General features: G+C 44.0%; 1 protein-coding gene across 1 annotated transcript in view; it reads left to right on the top strand.

Moving 5' to 3' along the window:
• LOC144766677 (chloride channel CLIC-like protein 1) overlaps positions 1 to 25,521 on the top strand; it is a 1,253,199-nt gene that overhangs the window by 850,813 nt on the left and 376,865 nt on the right. The gene's annotated exons all lie outside the window — the stretch shown is intronic.

Below are 25,521 nucleotides of genomic sequence, written 5' to 3' on the forward strand. Positions count from 1 at the left end.
GCCTGGACCCCAAGGACTGTGGAGCAGCCAGGAATCACCCGCCCTACAGTCAGGACAGAGGCGGGACTGCGAGGACCAGCCTGCTCAGCGGCGCGGATCGGCCGCAGCTGGTCCTCTCCCCGCCCCCTCCTGCATAACAAAGAACTTGCAGAGAGTGTTCCTTGGAGGAGCCTTACCGGGACACGTGGGAGGGTTGTTGCTGTGGCGGATCCCGCCGTTTCTTTTGCCTTGCCGGCCACTGCGCCACCTATTGCGGCCCCCGCTTCGCGGGTGCCGCTCATGGGACATAGAGTCTTCCTGTGGCTGTGGGACTCTGCCTGGACCCCAAGGACTGTGGAGCAGCCAGGAATCACCCGCCCTACAGTCAGGACAGAGGCGGGACTGCGAGGACCAGCCTGCTCAGCGGCGCTCATCGGCCGCAGCTGGTCCTCTTCCCGCCCCCTCCTGTGTCTCCTCCTTTAATTTTGGGTAACCCCAACGCGCACGCGGAACGCGCGCGTGACTCAGCGCGGGCTAAGCCCGGGCAAAGGGCGGGCCCTCTGTGGCCCTCAGGGGCCGGAGGAGGACGGGACGGGCCACCTCCCTTGGTTCCCTGACTACTTGAGGTACAAAGAACTCCTTTTCCATTACATATTGACCTTTCATGAACGGGTAAAGACTTTAACTTTGCAAACATCTTGTCAAGTATGATGCATAAGGAGGCATTAAAAAATTATTTTTTCCTGAGGGGCTCGGGAAAGGGGACGGGGGAAAAAACTCTGAGATTGAATACCCCTTCCCCTCCAACAAAAATAGACACTGACATATCCTCCCATCTTCTAGATAGCACGCTATCACCCCCTTTAACCTCTGGAACCCCGCAAACCATGTCCTATTGGGAGGAACTAAATGCGTTGTGTGGTACCAATTTTGCTCCAGTAGCATCCCCCTCCCCTGTACAAAATTTTTGTTGCGATAACCCATTTGGCAGACTGTGCGAATCACCCCCACCACTCAATGAGGTCAACTCTCAAGTTGCCGTCCAGCCACAGGGACCAAGTATCAGAAGGAAAAACGACGGGGCCATCGAATGCAATATACAGAACCTTTCTGGTGGTGTTGGTCCTAAATCGCCCGTCAGGAACTCCGCCGTACTTAAGGGGGGTGATGAATGTTTGAATGCCCAAGTACAATTGCCCCAGTTGCCACTATTAGTTCAGTTTGAGCAAATGCTAAAATCCACACTAGCACCCCTCATAGAAAAAATAAATATCTTGGGGGATAGGCTGACAAATTTAGAGACAACTATGAAAATCAACTCCTTACCTCCCATAAAGACAGCAACCCTCAAGCATCCCAACCTACCGACTGCATCCGAAGCCCCTATGCCAACTAACATCAGGAAACATACCTTAACTGAAAGTGTAAACTCCAAAATACCACCCCAAACTGCTTTTAAAATTCCCCCCAAATTTGTATCTACAAACTTCCCTCGGGCTGGAGTGGAGCAAAATAGAGTAACGCGCATTCATTTACCCCCGGAAGCCGCCCCTTTTCTGCTTGTTCTTTCGGGAGTACCGGCTCCCTCTCCTGGGAATCCCGAAAGACACAGGGACCTTCTGAACAAAGTCATTTTTTGGCTAAATAAAAACAGATCCCTTCCACCCAACCATGACGGTGGGATTCTGGGTGTTAGAAGGGTGGGCTGGTTGGGGTCCCTACCTAAAGAAATCCCCGGGGACCTAATTCTGGTGAAGTTTAGGAATCGGAACATTGTCCCCCAGTTACGACTCTCCCAGCCCAAAGATGGAGACGGCCCCATTTCCATCTGGGACCTGCACGATTTTTATCCAAGTATCCCACATACTTCAGCATACCAACATATGATGGGAACTGGATTTCGTACTCTTACTGGTACTAGCTCTCCTGCTCGCTATAGATTTGACTCCGTATATAAACATTGGAATTCCTGAAGGGACAAGCCTAAGCACCAACCTAGACTGTAAAATTATTGATTTGTTCCAATAGGCCAGGCACATCTTCCTTTTAACCTGTACCCACAAATGCTGCTATTAGTTTGATGTTTACAATGAGAGAGCCCGATATCTGCTGTTATACTGCGACATATATTTTAAGATGTTATTTTAAACGATACCAACAGTTAAAATTGTATTCCATTGACTAATGAATTGTATAGATTTTTAACCATGTTTTATATGTGCTTTTATGGTTTGTTTTTTTCTGAACCGAATAAAGCTTATTGAACTTGAACTTGAGCATGCAGTTCTCAGAAGCCATGCTAAATCCCATAACTGGCGGCATGAGACAGCTCGGTCCATATGAAACCCGTGCCTTCACTTTACCTTACCATCTACTCAGAGATAAATTGCAGATGGGCCACCTAGTAGTATTCCAGGGGCTTCAGAAAGGCCTTGTCAACAACAATGGCCTTCCCTATAATTCTATGGGATATGTATCCCTAGATCAATTGTATCACTTTTACTATAAAGCAAACTCAGGGTTACCTACACCCTTCAAGCCTGCTGCGCTGCTAGCGGTCGCGTAACTGTCCTACCGTGTGTCTAAAATCGTATGTGCGTGTTTGTATAGGTCTCCCATTCAGGTGCCAACTGCTTCCTCCACCCTCTAACTGTGAAAAAAGGGGGAGGGGCGGTTGACAGAGCCTCACGGGAGCAACACCCGGGCGGGGGGGAAATTACAGACTGGTACTCGCCTGAGTCCCCACTTATCATCATCAGCATCTGTCAACCCAAACAGAAAAGGGATAAATGGTGTGCCAAGAAATCAAAAACCGTATGTGTAACAAAGTTTAGAGTGACCCGTATGAGATTAAAAAGAGCTGTGCTAAACTGGCAACTGTATCTTTATTCTTTGCTGTTCGCGCGCTCTAATAAAAACCAAAAACCGACATGTTTCATCACCATTCCTACTTTACCGGTGATTTCTTCAGGGTTTTGTTCGGGTCAGCGTATGATTTCCACCTCGGGATTCTCCATGTATTGTACCTGTATGGGGCGGGAGAACAAACACGCACACACACACAATGTACTCGCTGTATCACTCCATCTCCATTGTAAAATGTTAAAAGTAAATCAACTTAGGAGCTGATGATTTCACTCGAAAGTCTTGTTGACTATCTTCATACTTTACCAGGTGGCCTCTCTTTTCCAGCCTACCGGCCCCCGTAGAAGAATCTCTGTTTAGGGACACCCCCTAACACGTTAGCGGGTCCCGTGTACCGCCAGGAGGTCGGTATCTATGGAGGAGAAAGCATAGCCATGACCTGTATGCAAATCATTTTTATCTATTTGTCCTAGGTCCTAACAGTATTTTCGCTTATTAAATTGGTACTTCGCCGTCTATGGTTATTGACGAAGTATTTCATGCTCCTGCTCTCATGGTTAAATTCAGGAGACCCTAACCCCATTGCTGACGCAGTCCAATGTGGCCATGCTTAGATTCAGAGGGTTCTGTAGTTAGACTAGTTAGCGCGCGACCCTCAATACAGGTGGTGTACCAATGTATTATCTTGGTTCACCCCGCACTGGTTAGTCCTCCCGCCCTCATTTACTCCTTACCGATATGGTTTCGTGGTATGGCTTCCGTTCACGCTTCTTGTGTCTGGATGCTGTCGTGGGCTGACCTAAATGTCACACTTGTGGTCACGTGGTCGCTATGCTACGCAGCGTGTATGTAAAGCGTGCCGAATTTCGCTGTGAATGCGGCCGCCATCTTAGAGCGGATAATATGTGTTCCGTGGCCGATCTACTTTATGTTCTCTAATCACATTAACGTATAGGCTCAAGATGTGCACGGCTGTCCTAGTAGTACGTTATCACATTAGACACGACGCAGTGCCTATGTCCCTTAATAAGGTTCAGTAATCTCTAATCATGTTGTGTATTCGGTGGACTCCTACGTGCTGGCAGGCGTGCTATTCAGTAGTTGGTGTGTCAGATGGTATTCATAGGGCCCCTCAGTATTATTACAGCCGAAGGTTTTTGTGGCCCTAGGCACATCTATTATGCTTACATCATGGCTTTGCCCACCCGGTTGCATCAGATCTGACATATGGACCGTCACCTATTGTGCCCGAATCCGTACTCTGGCAAAAAGAAAGGGCAGTTAACACCCTCTACAATAGTGACAAACTGTTCCATTCAATAATTTCATTAAGGCCTCGCTGATCTGTTCCCTCTTCATATATCCAACGGGCCTCTTTCCTGAGTAACCTATTGCCTATGTTATACTGATCACCCTTAACACTTTCAATTACCACCCAGCGTACGTCCCTGGGTTGATGTTTCAAGTCACTGAAGTGTTGCACCAGTTTGGTCGTCAGTTTTGCTGTTTTTAAAGTGCTGAGATGTTCTTGGATTCTGGTTTTTACTTTTCTTGTTGTTAGACCAATATAGTGTAGTTCACATGGGCACGTAAGTCTGTAGATAACATTAAGTGTTACAGTTACTGAATTTATTCAGATACCAGGTACTCCCATTCGTCCTGACTATCGTGCCAGTTTTCCTTGTGAGAGCACATATGTTGCAGCTCCCACAAGGATAGTGACCAGATGGAACTGTGGATTCAGTCGATGTAGGTTGCGCACGTGAGTGGACCAGCCGGTCCCTCAAACTAGACGATCGCTTGAATGCAAAACGTGGTTGTGGCATTCGCATCGAGCTGGTGCTCAATAAATGCCAGTGTTTCCGAATTATTTGACGGATTTTGGTGGAATGGGGGCCAAAGGTAGTAACTACTGGAATGCAGTCATTATGTTCCTTTGGCCTCCGGTCCAAGAGGGCTTCTCTGGGGGTGTTAAGTGCCCGCTTCTTGGCTTGTTTAACAATTTTTTGCGGATAAGCCCTAGCGACAAGTTTGTCCGTCAGGTCCTCAGTCTGTTGTAGGAAGGTTTGCACTGTGGAGCAATTCCTGCGATACCTCATAAATTGCCCAACTGGCAGGTTGTCCCTGAAGGCCCTCGGATGGAACGAATCGTAATGCAGTAATGAGTTCTTATCAGTGGGCTTTTGATGGACTGTGGTGATGAGACCGTTATCTCTCGCCTCTATGTCCAGATCTAAGTATGTCGCCTTTTTGCGGTCCACTGTCCATGTGAATTTGAGGCATCGATCCAGATTATTGAGCCAAGTCAAGAATTGATTGAGTCGCTCAGCGGACCCTCTCCAGATGCATAAAATGTCATCTATGTATCTCTTCCAGAGGATAATGTTCCCCTGGAAGAGATTAGATTCATGGTAGATATAGTGGGTTTCAAAATGCCCCACATATATACAGGCCAGGCTCGGGGCAAATGTGGCCCCCATCGAGGTCCCCGATATCTGTAAATAAAGTTGTTCTTTGTAGGAAAAGAAGTTCCTTGTCAATGCTATTTCAATGCATTGCAACACAAACGTCCTAGCTGTGTCATAGAACCACTCACATTCCTCCAGGGAGCGGGCTGCTGCCACCAGCGTCGCTTCCTGGGGTATGTTTGTGTAAAGTTACTCTATGTCAATGGTCACTATGAATTGCTCAGCCGGATCATACGTTACTGTCTGTAACTGTCTGAGGATGTCAGTTGTGTCCTGCCCAAAAGAGGCTTGTGTAACCACGCATTCTCGTAAGAATAAATCGGCAAATTGTGACAAAGGCTCAAGTAAGGAATTAATACCTGAGACTATCGGCCGACCAGGCGGGGGCCGTTGTGCCTTATGAATTTTGGGCACAATGTAGAAAGCTGGTACCCTCGGGGTCGGATTTATCAGGAATTCAGCTTCCTTGCTGGTAAGCCACTTCTTTTCCCGTGCCTCTGCACCCATAGTTTGTATCATGGTTTTCAGCTCGTCTGTCCGGTCTCTGGCAAGAGGTTGGTAATGCTCCCTCACGCTCAATAGTCTGTGTATTTCGTTTTCATAATCAAGGGTGTTCATCACCACCACCGCCCCGCCCTTATCGGCCGGTTTGATGGTGATGGATCCATTGTCTTGAAAGGCTTTCACAGCCAGCCAATCGGCTTTGGACATGTTGCTGTGCTTGGGAAGTTGTTGTTTATGTTCTAACTCCTGGATGTCCTGTAGGACTTTCTGTTCAAAAACCCCCACCTCCGGGCCCACTTGATGGTACAGGGGCGTGAAGGTGGAGGGGCGGCGTAAGTCCGTACAGAACATCGTCTCTGCAGGTGATTTCTCTTTGCCCTCAAAAAATTTACACAATTTGATTTTTCTAAATATACCATAGAGTTCCCCTCTCAGTTGAAAACTGTCATGTTTAGGGGTGGGGACATATCCCAGGCCTTTGTTTAATATTGCACTCTCAGTTGGCGTGAGCTGGTGGTCCGAGAGATTCACCACTATATTGTCTATAGGGCTTATCTTGGCATCCGACCTCTGCTGCGCGTGATTCTGGGGGAGTAAGCTTGTTGGTTTGTGTTTGTGAATTGCCGAGCCCGGCCCTTGCCTCTGCCCCTCGTGTTGGCACCTCTCTGGTCTGCTTGATGTTGGCCTAAAAAAGCTCTGAATAATGCTCCCAGGTCTTGGTCAGTGCTAGTCTGGGCGTTGAAACGTACTCGTGAGTTGCCCTGTGGTGGTTGTGCAGTCTGTTCCTCATCTTCGCTGCTGGTATTATCAAAAGCCCAGTTGTTCGGGGTGCGCCTCGATGGATACCGCCCGCACCTACCTCGCTGTGGTTGTTGATTAGTGGTGCCCCCTTGTTGGTAGTATTGGTCCTCTGTATAGAGGAACGCCCATTCATGACTGAATCTATCTAGGTTGCGTCTTAGGCCTTTGATTTTCTGATTGACCATATACGCTTGGTATTCACCCAAATCAAGTTGGATTTTAGACAGTTGTTCCTTGGTGTCTAATATGGTAGAATCATTTTTTATACTGTTTTCTAATTCCAGAAAGGCCCCCTTTCGTCCCAAGGGAGCATGAGGAGTTTATTCAATATATGTGGTTGTTTCCCATTACACACAAATCCTTGTATCTTGGCCTGTAAATTAGTAATGTCAATAGGGGGGTTGTGTGGGAAGAGGTACTAGAGCCGGGGTAGTATTTTTATTTTGATAATGCTAATACTTCCCAGCCAGGACAAGTAGAGCTGTTTCCATCTCCTCAGATCATTTATCATTTCTCTAAGGTAGGGGATCCAGTTCAACCAAGGCCATTCTTCTAGATGTGCACAGGTCTGGAGGCCAAGATGGGTAATCAATGTTGTGGCCCATTGGAGCATAGCCTGTGCGTTCAGGTTCAGTATATCCTGTGGGCAAGCTGTGAGGGTAAGCACATGTGGTTTTTCCTTATTTATTTTAAAACCAAACTGTTTTTCAAAGTGGTCCGGGTTGGACATCATTGCTGGTAGGGAGTTTGGCTGGTGGATCAAGCTGAGGAGTATATCATCTGCAAATATATTGCTTTTATGTTCTTTTCCCCTGGAGTCTGCTGGAGGGTCAATGCTAAGGGTTCTGAAATCAGGGCAAAAAGGAGTGGTGAGAGCAAGCATCCCTACCTTGTCCCTCTGGCCAATCTGATCTTGAGGGTGCACTGGCCACTAACCCATATGATCGTTGTTGGAGTGACATAGGCTGTCAGGATTTTATCCCTCATCTGAGGCTAAGCTGGATTTTTGTAAGTCGTTACCCCCATCGCCGCCAGCCCCATTCTGATTCCCGATGATTGACTCTGAATCGGAATGGCATTTATCGACACCAATTCCGGCGCCGTTGGAGCCCAGGGGCTCTAGGTCGTTGCCTGAACATTTTGAGGAGGTTACAGGCAAGGAAGAAGAGTGGGAGGGGGTCACTGGACCCTATAGTAAACCATTTCGACACTCCTGGTGAGGGTTTGAACTGGAGTGAGGAGCTTGAGGAAGCCAGTGGACTTGACACCTCTCCAGGTACTGGTATGTTCTCTCCACCTATTGTAGCTATGTAGGGGAGCATTTTATGCTATGGTGGTGAAGAGTGCAGCGGAGGTCCTTGGCCTGGAGCTGCCCTCGGTGCAGGTCAAGACTAACCTCTTGACCGAAGTGCTTCAGCCTGGGTCTAACGCTTCCAAACCCCTTTTGCCCTCCAATGAAGCGCTGACGGGTGTCCTTCTAGGCACCTGATCCAAGCTTAACACAGGGGTTCCTGTGAACAAGACAGAAGCTTGCGGCCATTACCCTGCCCGGGTGATCCAAGTTTCCTCCGCCAACATTCTACCCTTCAGAGCTTGGTAGTCCAAGCCTCAGCATCCTAAGGCGCGTTCACTTCCACTCCCCCGGACAGTAAATCCAAGAGGCTAAACGCATTTGGGAAGATGATTTTTTCTTGTTTCATTCCCCTAGCCTTACATTGCGGTTGGTGAACACCACATGCTTTTTTGTCCGTTTCTCACATATCTAATGGGAAACGATTGTGCAAGGGCTGTGCTTTCCCAAGCAGTGAGAGATGGGAGTGATGCAGCAAAGTTATCCATTAGGTGTGGTTTGGATACGACTGACCCATTGGGCCAAGCAGTTTTGACGCCAATAGCTTTGCGTCGCCATGCTTGGCTGAGAACATCTGGCTATTTGGGGGATGTCCAGGCCAACCTCATGGACATGCCCTTTGGTGGGACTTGTATCTTTGGAGAGAAGGCAGACTCCATGCAGTAGTGCTTCAAGGACTCGCCAGGTACAGCCAGGTCCTTGGCCATCTCATTGACAACTCGCCTCCAGTCTGCCTTTTTCCCCTTTTGTCGCAACGGAATGGGCTATCAAGCACGTCAGCCATACCCCAGCCACCGTCCTGCACAGGCTTCCCAAGTTGTGCGAGGACGTGGACGCTGTGCATTCCGACCTCTTGGAAATGGTAGCCAGAAGTTGTCTGCCACCAACCCCCTGGCAGCTGCAGGATCTAAGTCCTCCTAGTTTGGTTCTGCAAGACCATGGGTGTCCAGTTGTAGAGAGAATCCAAACTAAAACCGATTTTGAGTAAGATCCCTAGAGAGAATGGGATGGGGAATGCAGCTACACACACCTCAGTCAACCAGTGGTACACCAGCGAGTGTTGCAAAGCAAAGAGTGAGCTTAAAATGGCAGCAAAATCAAATGATGTTATAGCATTAAGAGACAAAAGGGCAAAATATAAAAGATTACTATCGCAAACAAAGAGAGAGTGGGATGATAAAATCTGTACAGAATTGATACCTGCAGCCAAAATTAAGGATCATGCGGGTTTTTGGAGATTAATAGCCAAAGGTAATAAAATGGGGAGAAATAGCATGGGCCTTTATTTGGACGAAGGCACTTGGGTCAACCACTTTTCTAAATTGTACTCAGAGACATCCACCAAACCAACAAATACCAAGCAAATGATATAACAAACCCTGTAGCAACTATCAATACAGAACAAACCTATATCCCTTATTTCAGTACAGAGGAAACCTTGGCAGCAGTTATTTCAGTACAGAGGAAACCTTGGCAGCAATCAATGCAATTAAGCCCGAAAAGCTCCAGGCCTTGATAAAATACCAGGTGACCTGTTGAAGCATAACAAAGCTGTCCCCATATACTAATCCAGAATCGTGGAAAGGGGCAGAAATGACTACCATTTTTTAAAAAGGAGACCGTTTAGACCCTGCAAATTACCGGCCAATAAGCCTTATTGAGACTCTGCAAAAGATGTATGCCAAGCAGATTTTATCCAATTTAAATGAGTGGGCAGAGGAAAACAATGTTTTATCACAGTACCAGGCAAGGTTCAGAGCAAAAACCAGCACAATCGATCAGGCTTTAAGACTTCTTTGCATTGGGTGGAAATACACAATTTTAAAGAAGGGTCATCTGTATATAGCGTTCATAGACTTAAAGGCCGCTTTTGATCTCATACCAAGAGATTTGCTCTAGGGCTCCCTAAAAATCCAGGACATGCCAGAGGAACTCCTTACACAGATAGTGAGACTTAATGAAGACAACTTTGCGGAATTCAGATGGGGGGCAAGGAGAGAACTTACCGAAGCAATCCCCATTAAGAAAGGTATAAGACAAGGATGTGTACTGGCACCCACCCTTTTTTCTCTATATGTTAACGACGCCCCAAAATATCTTTTGGGGTGTAGGCATGATTCGCCGAAGCTAGGGGGTCACCAGTACCAGCCCTTTTATTTGCAGATGACACTAATTTAATATCTCAAACCCTGAAGGGCCTCCAAAATCTTTTAAGCTCATTTAGCGAATATTGTGATATGAAAGGCCTTGAAATAAATTCAGCCAACACAAAATATATGGCAGTTAAACCGCACAAATCATTCAAGAAGAACATTTCCATTCAAAAGCAGAAGTTAGAATATGTATCAAATTTTTGCTATCCAGGTATCACACTTGATATCAAATTGGTACCTGCATTTGTAAAAAGGGAAGATCATTTTGCTTCAAAATTTAGCACCCATATAAAAAAAACACCAGAACAGTATAACTAAGGCAGTGAAGTATATAAATACAGGACACAATCATCAACCCTCTACGGAGCTGAACTCTGGGTGGCCATCTGCAGAAATACGTTTGCGGTAGAAGAAAACACGTTTTTTAGAATGCTACTACGTCTTCCCGCCCGTACACCAGTCATCCCCATTGTTATGGATTTGAACATAAAACGTATTGACCATAAGGCCATATTGAGACCACTGTTGTTTTGGGTTCGATTGTGGACCACTGCAGAACTTGCAAGTTACAAAGAAGGGCTAGAAGTGATACTAAGATTCAACCACTGTGAAAGTCTCCAGTGGGTTTAGCATGTGCGTACATGGTTCTAGAAACTTCGGTTGAGACATTTTTGGGAAACGCCTGTACTACTGACACCCCCTCCAAGAAAATATTGAAAACAAAATTTTGGGCATACATGAAAAACAGTGGCTCACACAACTCCGATAAAGGTAGATTGACATCTGTTTCTTCTTATAAAATCTCTTCCGTTCTTGGATGAAATCCAACCACAGTTGGCAAAATCTTTGTACATGTAGTTTTGCTATGGTATTTTACAAGTCAAATCCAACACAGTGAAATGGGGTTGGAAAAACTGTGATGATAATGATTATTACTGCCCTTTATGTCAATAGCATGCACAAGAAAATGACTATCCTATACTATTCTTTAGCCCAGTTTATGCCATCCCAAGGCGTAAATGGATTAAACCCATCTGTCGCAACTTGGGAATCAGGTCTTGTACTGATGCAACTAGAATACTAATAACCGATACTTCACAGAAAATTGTTTTTAGTGTTAGTAGATATCTGTTTGCTGTCAACTTGAGGAAAAAAAGGCTTGACATTTTAAAAATGTTTTCTTTTAAACTTGTTGTTTTAAAACTTTTATATGTACTTCTATGTACTTGCACTTTATATCTGTTCGCACTTTAGTAGAAAATCCTCTATATCTATATGTAGACTTTTGGGATAAGTCATGTGCTGTTTTAATTACGCAAATCCACTACCATAGCATTTACACTTTATTTTCTATTTTGTGCTGTTCCAAGTACTAATATGCATTATTATAGCATTTGCACTTTATCTTTGGACCGAAGCCTCTGTAGAAAGTCTCAAAGTATTTATTCATTCTTTCTATATTTTAACTGTACTGAATGACGAATATAGTACGTTTTTTAAGTTACTAGATTTGTCCTATTGATCAGCTGCAATTTTTGCTATTTTTAATACAAATGTAAAAATTGAAGATTTTTGGCAAATGTTTAAAGATGTAATTAGAGATTGGCACCTACTTAGACTATGTTTCAAGGTGTGTTTTCCTAGTGTGTATAAACTGTTTTTACTTTGTATCCTTAATGGTTTTTTTCTTAAACCGAATAAAGATTATTGAATTGAGAAAATCCAACATCATCTCCTCCACTGGCAGTCCATAACATTGGATGAATAGGTCTTGAGATCATTCCGATGGGTTAATCCCTCCTTTTTTAATCTTTCCCTCCCCCTTTACCACCATCTCAGGAACATCTGGTGGAGGATCAACTTATCTTGCTCCGAGAGAAATTTACAGCTCTACTGGCCAAATGGGCTATAGAAAGTGTTCCGATATCAGAAGTAGGCAGTGGTTGTTATTGCCGCTACTTTCTGATACCCAAAAAGAACAAAGGTCTTCGTCCTATTCTAGAACTACGACCTCTTCCTCAAAAAGGAGAAATTCAAGATGCTCATGTTGGCTCAGGTCTTGTCAAGCCTAGACGAAGGAGACTGGCTGGTAGCGTTGGACTTGCTGGATGAGTATTTTCACATCCCAATATTGCCTGTCCACACACGTTACCTGTGGTTCAAGGTAGGACACAAGCACTTTCAGTTCACTGTACTACCCTTTGGCCTTACCAGCACCCCTCGGATGTTCACCAAGGTGATGGCGGTAGTCACAGCTCATCTGCACAGGTTAGGGGTTTCAAGCTTCCCCTAGCTCAATGACTGGCTGTTGAAGGTGTCCTCGCCCCAGACTGTCGTTTCCCACATCCAGGCTACGGCGGACCTCCTGCATTTGCTGGGGTTTACTATAAACGTGCTGAAGTCACACCTGACTCCTTCTCAGAGGCTCCCTTTCATCATATCTGTTCTGGACACAGTATAGTTTGGGCTTTTCCTCCTGAACAGCGAGTCTAGGATGTTCAGGTTATGATACCGATGTTTCATTTCAGCTTCCATCCTGGATTTCGGTGAGAATGACTCTGAGGCTGCTGGACCTCAAAGCCTCCTGCATCCTGTTAGTAAATCATGCCAGATGGCGTATGCGGGTTCTGCAGTGGCACCTGAAGTTCCAGTGAGCGTAGTATCAGAGGAATCTCTCCGATGTGGTCCAGATCTTGGAAGGAACTGTACAGGACCATTTGAGAGAGGTCTCTGGTGGAATCAGGGCTCCACTTTAGCTTGTTGGAGCTCCGGGCGATCCGACTAGCATTGAAAGCATTTCTTTCCTCTATCAAGAGGAAGTTAGTGCAGATGTTCACGGACAACACCACTGCAATGTGGTAATGCCACAAGCAAGACGTGTTAGGGTTGTGGACCCTTTGTGAAAAGGCCCTGCATCTTTGGACATGGCTGGAACGACAGGGTATAACCCTGGTGGTTCAACACCTGGCTGGTTCTCGGAACGCCGGGGAAGAACAACTCCGCCGTCTATGCCTAGCGGATAACGAATGGCGTCACCACCAGTGAGAGATGGTGCAAGGTCTCTTTCAGCAGTGGGAAGAGGCTTGGTTACATCTGTTCAATTTTGAGGGTTGTGATTATTCCTTGAGGTGAGTAGTCACCCAACAAAATAATAATTCAATTTCTTACAAGTTCCAACTCTCACCTTTCCACCTTTCAATACATATTTTTCCTTTGCCTCTCCTTTGTACACAGCCTGTCTTCATAGGTGTTTCCTTCTTTGCATGTCTCGAGTGTGTACATTCCCATCAGCACCATAATGTGAGGCATAAAAATGTATATCCATGTTGCCAAGAGTCCTAAGAGTTTATTAACAAGATATTTGACTCATCCTTTCTCCAGTGGACACCCTCGGCAACCTTATCTACATCTAACAGCTTACTTAGTAATATATGCAATACAATTGTATCCTGGTAAATTGCTAAAAAAAACTACATTTCCTCATCCTCTAATCACTTACCAAGTTTTTGCATAGCATTCTGTCGCCCAGAAACTGCTGGTTTATCTCCTGTGTATCCTTAATCTTTACCTGCCCACACCCACCTATACCACTGCCCTAAGGTAACTTCACTCATAGCTTTCAAAGTCACGTACTGACATCATACCCATCTACATACCACCTTCTTTTGTAAGTTTTGAATCTGAAACACCATTTTTTCCAAGCTATTGTCTAAAATCCATCTTTTTCGCAAACCTTTTTTTCTACAAGCCTGCATCCTTTTTCTACCTTAAGAACGGTCTTTTTATGCTCTGCCTTACTTCACCACAATTATGCTGCTCATTCAACAGTTTGCCCTGTCATCTGCAATTTAATGCAATATTCTCCTACTCAATAAAACTGTGGTGTCGCTTATTTACAGTTCAAGAGAACATACAGGTTGTGTGCATAGAAACTAGGCCTCATGCATAGTATGTTTGCAGAGGAATACAACGTGCATCTTTAGTGCTGCCATAGCTAGTGTGCCAAGGGAGTTCAGTGATGCATTGTATCCTGTTTGTCGGGAAGGAAAGATGAGGTCCTCATCTGATTGAGATAAGTCTACACGACTTGCAGTGCCTGCAGCTGTGTAATTGGGCAGGAGTTTGAATGGGGCTGCCTGAGTGTGAGATGTGAGTATGTACTTGATGTTCCCAGTCAGTATCTTCTGAGAGGTAGAGATTACGGGCACTCTACCAGCAGGACAGCTCTTTAATGCCTTGTCCATGCATTTACCTGCATGGCGACATGGTGAAGGTCAACTAGTTCAGGAGGTTCCTCACATGAAAGGACTCACTAGAAGAATTGAAAGAACCTTCGTAGACCCAGTGGTTGGACTGCCTAGCTCAAAGCTAGTACAGTGTTGAAAGTTGCTGTATACCTTGGTACTCAATTGAAGAAGCTAAAAAGGAGTTAGAGGGAAACCAAAACGGATTACTTACTACAGCAGTAAGTTATGTTATGTTATGTTATGTTAAAAGTGCTTGTAGCGCGCACGCTCACCAATTGGTTTCATGGCGCTCAAGACAAGTCAGGTGGGGGAAAGCACTGGGGTGAAAGAGGCTAGTCATAGGCAAGACGAAAGAGGTGAGTTTTCAAAAGTTTACGAAAGGTGATGTAGTCCGGAGCAAGGCGGATGGGGAGAGGGAGGGAGTTCCAAATAGAGGGGGCAAGAAAGGAAAAACAGGCTCCGCCGTGTTTCTTGCGTTTAAACCTGGGGGTGATCAGAAGGTTTTGGGCAGATGACCTGAGGTGTCGTGACGGAACATGGGGGTGAAGACTGAGAGAGATGAAAGCAGGAGCTGGAGTGGACAAAGATTTGAAGACAGTGCAGCCTATTTTGAAAGTGCAACGGTACGCTACCGGGAGCCAGTGGAGTCTTTCCAGCAGAGGTGTAACGTGTTGGTATTTCGGCTGCTGGAAGACTAGTCTGGCAGCCTGGTTTTGTACCAGTTGGAGCCGATGAAGGTGGTATGCAGGGATCCCCACGTACAGACAGTTGGCATAATCGATACGTGAGGTGACCAGGGCCATAATGACTAGAATGAGAGCCTCCGGTGAGAGGTACCTTCGGATTTTCCCAATTCTACGGAGGTGATAAAAGCAGGCCGAGGTGACCGCGTTAATTTGGGGCCTCATTGAGAGGTCACGGGAGATGATAACACCCAGACTTTTCACAGTATTAACGGGACAAGGGGCGGGCCAAGGGCCAAAAGTTGGGGCTCCAGGAGTTCGAAGGCCCCTCAATCAGTACCAGCTCGGTCTTGCTGGGGTTGAGCTTCAGCTGGCTGAAGTTCATCCACTCATAAATGGTGAGCATTATGGTTTGAAAGTTAGAGCAAGAAAGAGGGGAAGAATCAATGGGAAAAATAAGTTGCAGATCATCTGCATAATTGAAGACGGTAACAGGAGAGTGTGTGATGTATTCCTATAGGTTCTGTATCGATCCCCCTATTCCTGACCCTATTCTGGTTAACGAGTTAACTAGCAGCCATCCCATGATGCAGAAACCGTTATCTGATTACGCCAGACCACGGCACAGGAGCGCGTTATCTGATTAGGTCATAACGCTTGCCATCTAATTAGGCAAAGCAATATTCCTCCAGCCCCTGATAAGGCATACGGAGTCCTCAAAACAAATCAAACCTATGACAACCTGGGAAAAACCCTGCGGCCATTGTTTTGATTTCACCGAGAACTTCAGTAAAAGAATGTGCTAACGACCAGCTCGTATGACATCCTTATTGACGTATCTATGTCCATCCTTACGTCAATCTCGGCACCTTACAGGTATAAATATTACCGACATTGCCTTAAGCAAACACACGCGGTGGTGACGAGATCGGAGCAGCAAGACTTGCCGAAGCCCAGCAGAGAGCGAAGCCCCCGGCGCTGCCCCGCCTTCCTGACGCGCTGAGAACGAGACGCTGCTTTCTCCTGCCGAGAAATCCAGCTCCGGCGCTTCCGAGCAGCCCTCGCAGGCAGCTTGGAATATCGAGACCTCAGACGAGAGATACTATCCCTCAACCATCCTAGACCTCAGGTACGGAGCTGAATAACCCCTTACAGAGAATTCTTGAGTCAGTCACTTGGCAAAACAAACTTAACTTAAACTGCTACTTTCTATCCCCGCCCACGTATTAGGCTTAGGTCAGGTACACTGGGGTAGGCGTAGTTAGAAGCACCAGTTGAGTACGATTAGTCAAATGTTTATATGTATGTATCTATTTTATCCATTTTAAATAACGTATGGCTTAGAAACCATATCAATGTTTTTACAGTATTATTTTATAATTCTGCTTTTATTGTATGCACTTTACTTAACCATAAGTATTGCAATAATATCGATCCATTTCTCGTGTACGAGAAAAGAGACTGATCAATAAATAACATCTTTTATTGAACACGCCCGTCTCTTCCTTTTCTCTACAATCTGGTGAAACTAAGAATGCACGTACTGACTGAGTAAAATAAGTTGTCTTTTGTTTTCACACGACTCTAGAGATACACTCTTGATTAGGGGAGAGCAAAGTTGTCATGTTCTATGGTTGTCAGAAACTAAATCCCTTCTTGTCTATCCAGGGAGGTTCAACTCCTCCTTGTCTATTCGAGAAAGTTTCTAGTGAACTCTGAGCTAGCTGGCAAACCCAAAACTTTAAGTCTAATATCGACAGTAGAAGACCTAGTTAACGTCTGGTCTAGGTCTATACTATTGGAGGTATTATTCCAATGCGCAGAGCCTATTGGGATAATAGGAACTACACTACATGGCGCCCAACGTGTTTGGATAGGCGATAAAACTAACGCAAGACTTTAGAGTAACTCAGTCGTGCTTTTTCACTCGGACCCCTTTTTCCCATAATACTCCAAAGACGTCTGGAGTGGGTGAGAGGTAAAATCCGCCAAACCTCGCAGGAGGGAACTCCTATGTATGGTTCTTGGTTCAATCAACGTTGAAGGATACACTGTTCCAAAATATTGTGCATCTAATCTTTGTTTCCGTAAGAAACCTGATCTGCAAACAAACAGAATAACCTTCCTGACAGTAAAATGCCAGAAAGTGATGATGAAAGAGAGAGAGCTAGATTAGCAGCTGAAATAATAGAAGCTGATAATACTATGCAAGGAGCAGACCCGGATATAAAACTCATCCCGGTCAACATAAGAAGATCTATAACGTTAAAACTTATAGACAATGGACTGACACCAAGAGGTGGTACAGTCATATTCGTAATTGAGGCACACGAATATCGGCAGACAGAGGTATTCTATTCATGGATACACTTTCCAGCAGCAAATGCTGTAACAAAGGAGTTCCACTATTATAAAATAGAGGAACCACCGGATACCTACACTCCTTTCGAGGAAGTGGAAGTACCACTCAAATTCCAAGAGCACCTGCTCTTGTTTAATGGCGCCCTAAAACATAATAATCACATCACCAGGCTCGGTCCACTAGGTAGACCAGGAGCAACGTGGCCGGTCCTAGCCGGATACACACCACATCCAGACATCGAAAGGATGTCTGCAGCAGATGTTTTAGTACAACTAAAACAATGAATTAAAATATATAGACAACTAGTCCAATATGTAATGCGGACTTCAACCATCCAACCTGTAGTTAAAATTCCACAGCTGACCCCACATCAGGGGAACACAAATAAAATTACACCACAGAACATACAGTCCTGCCTAGGTAAAGTACCAGCTAAACGGGAACAAATACCATTCTGGTTAGCACAAAAAATCACCCAAATAGAGGCGGTGTTTCCAGACACCACCCCTGTGGATAAACACAGGATTCTGACTATCTGTCTTCCAATGGGAATCGCACCACACGTGGAGGACTGTGACAATTGGGGTACAGTGTTTGCTTCCATTTACACAAAAACACATGGTGTACCATCCATGTCGGTAATACCAGATGTGCTAAAACAAATTCAAGACGAATACGGTCCAGAACCCGCTTTAACTCTTGGTATGAAATTACTAAAAGACTTCAAGAAGGTCTCGGCAATATTACTAGCCAACATAAAAGGAGAAGCAGCGAATGTGGCGATCCGCCAGAGGTTAAAAGAGACAGATATAGCAGACCAACCAGCTGAAATTGCCAGAATTATAGAAAAATCCTATTAAGAACTAGGTAGAGATAGTTTGGGTGGAATACCAGTGAAGCCCCAACTAATTGAAAGTCCTGAAAAAATATTTATTAAAAATAATCTAAACAGTCAAAAGAAGAACTGGGATGGAAACAAACAATCCAATCCAAAAGAAAAGAGATTCCAGTCCAGAGGAAGGTCTCCTCGGCGGAGAGAAAGATCTCCGGACCAAGGACCCAAGTCTCCCCAAAGGGAGCCCTCTGTGAAAAAATACAACCTTAGAAATAGGGATAACATAAAGAAACCGGATAGATATCAAGATTTTGATACACGTCCCTCTCAATCTTTTCAGACTTCCTCGCAGAAATCGGAAAGAAGAGGACGATCGGAACCCAGGGAAGGGCACGTCAAGTCCAAAGACAAGGAACCTGCTCATCCAAATAAAAAATTACAGTTTCCAAAAAAGAAGGTAGCCAGTATTAAAGTATTCAACAATGCCGAGAATACTGAGGACACAGCTGAAAAACGGAGAGTGGGCTCAGACAATGCTAGACAGCGCAGCAGAAGTGAGCATAGCACGCAAAGTCCTTATGAATCATCTGGAGACAGTGGACACGAATGAATACATTCAGGTGGAAACTGCAGACACCAGAGTTAGCAAACCTCACAAAATATATGAAATAACTTTACGTATAGAAGGGGATAAGACTAGGAAAATAAGGGGCCTTTTTTGGGATAATCTCTCCAAGGGCTATGACATCCTTCTAGCTGAAAAAGATTGGCCACCAGAGTTCGTCAGGGAGTGCCCACACGGCGAAGAAATAATTATGCCTGCCTTCTCAAATCATATTCCAATTCATAAAAAATATACACTTGCAAGAAAGTGGGCAGTAGCTCAAGCTCCTGCTTTATATAAAAATCATGTAGGATGGGATGAGGACTCTCCTCCTCACAAAATCCAGTTAAAATCACAACCTACTGCACAAAGGCAGTATCCAATCAAGCAAGAAGCTAAAAAACAGGTAAAAGAAATTCTAGATCAACTAGAATACCAGGGGGTGATTGAAACTTGCACCTCACAAATGAACAACCCTTTGTTTCCTGTCTCCAAACCAGACAATTCATATCGTCTAGTTTTGGATTACAGACACCTTAACTCATGTTGCAAAACTTTTGCAGTACAAAACTCGCATAGTGCTGCACTAATGAATAACATAGTGCGCAAAAAATATAAAACAACATTAGACATCTCTAATGGATTCTTTTGTCAAAATATAGCAACAGAGAGCAGATACTTATCAGCGTTCTCAATAAATGGCGCTCAAAAAGAATTCTGTCGGTTACCCCAGGGGTACAAGAACAGCCCAGGAGTATTCTCAGCGAGGGTAACAGAGTTACTACAAACATATGATGACGAAGCATTATCTTATGTCGATGACATATACCTAACAGATGATGACTTGGATACTCACTTGAAGAGAGTGAACACCATAATACTTGGGTTCGCGGCAGAGGGTTACAAATTCAACTTTAAAAAATCTAGAATTGCCCATCTAACAGTCCTGTTCTTAGGATATGAATTATCAAGTGAAGGCAAAAGCCTGGCTGACAATTTCCTAGAGAAATGTGCCGTACTCCAAGCACCTAGAACACTAAAAAACCTACAGTCAATTCTAGGTTTCCTAAATTTCGGAAGAACATACATTGCAAATTACGCAGAAAGGGTCAAACCCCTTTATGATCTAATAAAACCAGATTTTAAAAAAACCAATTGGACTCAAATACACACAGAAATTCTGAGATCCTTACAAACAGATATGTTAATTAAAACAAAATTAGAAACACGTGATAACACACGCAACCTTGTGATTCGAGTCATCCCAGGAAGATGCGGATTCACATACCTGACCTCTAACGAGGGAGAAAAGGTACCAAATGCATTCAAATCGCACTTGTACATAGAAGCTGAAAAGAAATTCAGCATTAAAGAAAACATTGTTCATGCAGTTCAGACCGCAATAGCTAGAGAAAAAGATAAAGCTGACGGTAGACACATCACAGTCAGAACAGCAGAAACAGCCTTTGAGGCATTAACAACCCCGTGTAATTTACCAACAACAGCATTGAATCCGGAATGGATACAATGGGTGAATTCCATTACAATGGACAAAGTAAAATACTACTTTGATCCAGAACTAGAGGAACTAAAATATCTAGAATATGAAAGAATATTCCCTCTGCCAATCGACATTCTGCCATTACGACAGTACGCTTGTGTAATCTATACAGATGGACATGCTCAACCATCCGTTTGGGGAGAACAAGCATACAACCCCACATGTGAGATTACAAAAGAAGTGTGGCGCGGAGGTATACTAAGACCTCTATTAACAAAAACACACTCAGTAGAAACTAATTCAGAACAACAGACTGAAATAATAGCATTGAAAATGGCGCTAGATAATGCAGATCCGAATTCCCGACACTCATAGTGTCCGATTCGTATAACTGCGTCAAATCATATAACAGCGGTTTACAGAAATGGATTCAAAACGGTTACAAAGATGACAAAGGTGCAACAATAAAGCAAAAACTGCTTTGGGAACAAATAGTTCTGTTAAAAAAAGAACTACCAAAGACTCACGTGATACACTCACTGAGTCATCAGCGTGATGGCGTTCACGTTGCAGGGAATTCATTGGCTGAGAAAGCCACAGCGGTAGCAACTGAATCGGCTTCCGTAGCTAGAAAAAAGCATGCAGTAAAATACATTGACGGGGAAACAATGCTGGCGGTGAAAACGTCATCAAAAGGCGACTGCTCAGCGTTACCGATCAGTTGTCCACTCAAATATACATACATAATCGATGCGAACTCCGTTCCTTTTGCTCGAATCCCTGGAGTGGGGGATAGAGTAATTCCAAACAAGGACAGGAGAACTTTGTTAATAGCAGACTCACATATGGGCGAGGGTCTCAGACACCTCAAACTAAAAGATTCTCTGGAAGAACTACACTACAATCAGTGTACTGGTGGCCAGGCATGAGCCTGCATCATCACATTTTTGTTAAAAAATGCCCGGGCTGCAACAGAGATCGCAGCGACGAGAGGAACGGGGTAATACCATGGCGTTTCACTCAATAAGGGTTAAACAATAATCAGTGAAACAAGTGTAAATAATGCGTCCCATTAACAAATAAAGACTAGTTTCCACTTATAAATGTAGACCCCAGCACTCGGCTGACGTCGGGGCTGTTATACAAAGATTTGCGAGTCTAAATGGCATATACGCTAGGAGCATGCTACTTTTGACCAATGTTTTCACTTTAGCCCTCAAGCTTGTGGGAAAGCACGGCCAAATGAGCATAGCGAAGCGGGATTCTTCTCACTTCCTTCCTGAGGGATACGGGATGGTGTAAAGAAAAAACCAAGGCATAAAGCAATCTATAACAGCAAAGGTATTAGGTTCGGGAGCTGGGTGGGTCAAACATCTAATAAGTGTCCAACGTAGTCTAAACAACTTGCCAAGAAATTCTCTGAGGGGATTCAGTCCGTACGAATTACTGTTTGGGACTAGGATGCTAGTCTTAGATCTTGACAGTCAGACTTCAGTGGTGAAAGAAAAAAGCTTTGATATCAAAGATCGTTTGGCTATTTTACAGGACTTAAAAGAAACAAGAAAAGACCTGAGCAACATAAAGTTGAAACAGCAGCCAACAACCACTGAAGAACCACCACCTGTCCCAGCAAGACCTGTCTGGATTCCAAAAATCGGGGATCTAGTCAGAGAAAAGATCGCGGTAAAGAAGGAATTTGGGCCTTCTTACAGAAAAGCAGTTCCTGTCTTGTCCATCAACGGGACAAGATCAGTTGTATTACCGCCACTTGCTGGTACAAAGGAGAACCGAGTTGTATCCATCGACCTGGTAAAACCACAATCATGTGGCCGATAACAAACAGTAGGCCAAGTGGACTCCCGATAAGTAGTAGAACACCAAGGTTTGCTACAAGTACAGAGGTGCTAACTAAAAGGCTAATCACATTCAAAACGCCTACAGAACAACAACAAGGACTATGCAACAATGCAATGGGCCTCACACCTTTGAAAACCCAAATAAAAACATTTAGTAGAGACACACCAACCTACAATGAAGTAACAAATGAATATGCTGAAGCTGCAAGAAACAGTAATCCTGAAGCACTTGGAACAATAGACAGAACGGCATCCGGCTACTTCATCAACTTTGATGATTCTTCTGAAGATCTAAGTGAATCAAAGACACAGCCATCAACAAAAACTTTTAAAGATAAAGCTAAGGAACTTTTGAAACAGCTGAAAGAAACCTATCTGATTTCTCCGTGGATTGAATTTTGGGTGTCCTTTGGTGTATTTATCCTGATACTTTGGCTCATCATGATACTATGTTTGGGACGTTTCATTGAGGGAAAATATGCTAAAATGGACACAGCAAGCCAGAAAATCAACTTGATCCTCAAGCCACACACGTCTTCACACGTCAAGAAAAGAGAACTTTCTTCAGTCAATTTCACAGCCAATCCTATACCGGGTGGGGTAGCTTGGGACAATACTGACTATGAAATTTATGGTCCGGTTGAGATCCTCAAATATCCACACCAAATCAAGATCTCGTTGAGTGACTTTGTAAAACCAAACTCATTTGCTGATGATTGGGACTTTGAAAGTATTAATAACATGATGTCTGATCTAGTGATGTCTGCTAAATTTACCAAACATGATTATTTGCAGGGTTCATCTAATTATGATAGTATGTACTGCTACAACCACTATGGTAACCATTTTTTACATAAATCAGCACAACCTAGAAATGTTTTAAATTATAATCAATGGGAACATTGTGCAACCCCTCCAAAAGGAAGCTCAAGAACCTTTTATGACAAATATTCATACTTTTCAGGGTTCAACACAAGTAATGCTGAAACATTTTATTTCAAATTGTCAAATAAGACAGGAACAAAAACCATGCTTACAAACACGAAATTGATATATTCGGACTCATTTTTTGAACAAATGAATACATTTGGTTTTGATTATTGGGACAAAAATGTTGAAGTAAAAAGTGTTTGGGGTACAAAAGAATGGCAAGTACAAGGTATAGAATCATTGTTTAGAGCCTGCATGATCCCAGAACAAATTATATTCTTGAATGAAAGTATTCAACAAACTACCTGTCTTGGATTAGCCAAAATCAAAGACTTAAATAAACCGTCTATTCCAAAACCAACAATGAACAGCATTAACTCTGCAGATGAAGAGATAGACGTAAACTATGTATTAAACCAAAACAGAACAAATCCTGATTGGAAACAATGGTTGATCTGGCCCACAGATACTAATAACTGTCTAGACAGATTCCTGAACAAAACACAGGGGTTCACATTGACCAGGCCAGACCCTAGATATTCCCAAAGACAACACCCAGGGATAATCACCACCTACAGTGTGGGCAAACTCTGCCTTCAATGGCTAAAAACTTCCACACTGACAGAAATTAAGCAACACCTAACTTTACTTACTGATGGTGCTGACTTGCGTGATTTCATTATGGGACCGTGCAAACAGCGTCAAAAACGCTTCATAGCAGCCTCCATATATGCAGCTTACAACGAGGCCTGGAAGATAACTCAAATTGAGACAGCAGAAAGTATACGGGAAATTGACCGTATTAATTTGGAAAAATCGCTTTCTGTAGTGGACAATGGGTTAATGACTCTGTCCTCCAGAATCTTTTCATTGGACAGCATTGTGTCATCAGCAATCGACATAATATCGCAAGACTTACTGTTGTTACAACACGGTCAGTCTCAATTGCGTTCTATTGTACAGCTTGGCTGGACGTTACAAAATCTGCGTTCAGGCTATGTGCCTTGGCGTTTAATCAACACAACGTCACTATTCAATATCTTTAACCTTACTGATAAACAGATCAGTATGGCACAGAAGGGTGCTGATTATACAATCCTGAGCATTGAGAAACTCGAGAGATTACCATTGACAATGTCAGAACGACCTGTCATTGAATGGATAATACATGGGATAATTAATATTCCGATATCTACTTTCAGGTTTCAATACTGCCAAAAATATATACAGGCTGGCATGTACGAAAAATTGGGAAAAGGGTACATTAAGACAACATGGAACTTGCCCTATTCACATGCATGTGTCAGTAATAAAGGACAGAAAGTGTTTCTTAGTGGCAATAATTGTGCAATGTCACTAAGCGGTACACTTCTGTGTAATGGAATTAGTTTGCATGGAGCCTGTGAAGGGAACTCAAATAACCTTTCATGTCACCAGCTAGGTGCACCTGCAACAGAGATAGAACCATTCTTTAAAAGACTCTATAACGGGAGTTACATTCTAATTGCGGATCGCAGATGTTGTAGTCTACTGCCCGGGGTTCCTTATCTCGTTAGTACGACTGCGAAGGTCATGTGCTGTGGACGCTTATTGTTCCCCAGCTCCTTTCCAGACAGGGAGGCAAGGGCATGGCCTAACTTGAAAATTACTTCTATTCGAGTTGATACTTTAAGCAGAATGAAAACAGTGCTTCTTCAGACGCCGACCAGGCTCACGTCATCAAAAGAAATGTATGATCTCCTAGTCGCAAGGACGACTGCAGAGATTCACTCATGGTTATCAACTAATTCCCCCATACATTTCGCAGAAATCCTGAATGAAATCTTAAATATTTCTGATACCAGTGGAGTCTCAAATGTATTTAAGACAGTATTTTCGATGGCATTAACACCATTCAAAGCCATACTGGGTATTTTTCCAGACTTCGTCCATTCGATTTTTGGAGGAGTTCCCCTCATTTTGGGACTAATTGCAGGAATCCTATTCTTAGTCCTTATATTTCGTTATGGCAAACCATGTCACAGACAAAACACCTGCGACAAGGGAAGAAACAATCCGAGCCATTGGATACCGGGACCGGATATCAAAAATCCTGGGACTAACCCGGCTTAGAGACCTGAACATGACTTGGTTTCTTTCATTTCGACCGATATGGCAAAGATGTGTTTTACCTGTATTAAGGTGCATGCTGTGCGGAGAAGAATGCGTGTTGGACACCTGTCTGACGCTACAATCGGATGCGCCAATAAATGCAGAAACACTGTTGGGTCCGGTAAAGGCTCATGCATTGTGCTGCCCTCAACGGCTGCCAAGCCTGATGACGGCATTCGTGGAAACTTCACCACTACGATTAAGGGGTAGTGAAGATCAAGATGAAAGCAG

Source organism: Lissotriton helveticus, chromosome 7, assembly GCF_964261635.1.
Source record: "Lissotriton helveticus chromosome 7, aLisHel1.1, whole genome shotgun sequence".
Taxonomy (NCBI): domain Eukaryota; kingdom Metazoa; phylum Chordata; class Amphibia; order Caudata; family Salamandridae; genus Lissotriton; species Lissotriton helveticus.